This window comes from Nannospalax galili, unplaced genomic scaffold (assembly GCF_000622305.1).
Source record: "Nannospalax galili isolate Female #2095 unplaced genomic scaffold, S.galili_v1.0 scaffold75, whole genome shotgun sequence".
NCBI lineage: Eukaryota > Metazoa > Chordata > Mammalia > Rodentia > Spalacidae > Nannospalax > Nannospalax galili.
Window position 1 is genome coordinate 7,765,463 of NW_008339433.1, and position 554 is coordinate 7,766,016.

Consider the following 554-nt stretch of genomic DNA (forward strand, 5'->3'; position numbering starts at 1 on the left):
ATTATGTATAATTTGTCAGTAGATTGTAGGAATAATATGGTTCCCTCTGGTTTTCGTGACTAGCTAGGCATTGTTTCTCCCTTGTATCGTCTCACCCCTCTATCATGGTTTTTCCACTTGAGGAGCCACCACTTCCACCCCTTTCTTCCTTACTAATACCCTTGCTCCTATGATCCTACCTCTGTTGAGCTTCTTCTTTCTCCTTATCCCCTAGGATCCTCATATACCCTTCCCTCCCCCCTCCCCTAATCTAACCCAATTTTTATCCATATCTCCCTTCTTAAGGTCTGTTGCCTACTATTCTTCTCCTTCAGGTTATTTCTTTTCCTTTACCTCACTGTTTCCTTACCCTTGTCCTGGTTCCTGCAGTTATGTCTGTTTGCATACTTATTTATCAGAGTCTGATACTAGGATCCACATATGAGGGAGAACATATGTCGATTTTTTTCTGAGATTGTGTTACTTCACTTAGTATAACAGATTCTAGTTCCATCCATTTACCTGCAAATTTCATGATTTCATCTTTCTTTACTGCTGAGTAAAACTCCATCGTA